We start from the raw sequence: 665 nt of genomic DNA on the forward strand, positions 1-665 counted from the left end.
TGTTGGCCCCTCCTTGCTCCAGTGCTCTCCCCAGGGGCTGCTCCGCTGGCACTTGGCCCAGACTTTGCCTGGAGGAAGGCCAAGCTTTGAATTCATTTAGTAAAACCACAACATAAAGCAGCTCTCCTGCTCAGGAAGCAGGGCCCGTGTAGTCCCAGGGGCAAGCCAGGCCCCGGCACAGCACTGCAGAGCCAGCTTGCACCTTCTTGTTTAACACAGCTTCCTGCGCTCACAGGAGAAATCCCAGCAGAGGCATGATCACACCATGCTCCTCGTGTTCATTCTTCACCAGCCTGGGTCATCCATGGGGAAAGGTAAAAAGCAAAGAGAGAACTAGGCATTTATTAAGCAAGTCCAGCTGATGGGATTTTTGCAACCAAAGAACAGAGCGGGGCACTTATCAAACATTTGGACTTTTGGTTCCAAAGTCTTTCCTGGAAGAGGGAGAGACCAGCAGCAACACCAGGGCTCAACACATGTTCATCACGACAGCTCACCCCTATTGCTTTCCTCGGGCTGGGGTCCCACAGGGGTGAAGATCACTAGTGCAGCTGTCAGCCAGCTGCGTGACATCACATTCATTTCCTTTTCACTTAAAAATATAGAAATAGAGGGAAAATACAAAACTAAATGCCAGAACATTGCACTTGGCGGGGGGGGGGGGG

The sequence above is a fragment of the Phaethon lepturus genome, unplaced genomic scaffold (assembly GCF_000687285.1).
Source record: "Phaethon lepturus isolate BGI_N335 unplaced genomic scaffold, ASM68728v1 scaffold17145, whole genome shotgun sequence".
Taxonomy (NCBI): domain Eukaryota; kingdom Metazoa; phylum Chordata; class Aves; order Phaethontiformes; family Phaethontidae; genus Phaethon; species Phaethon lepturus.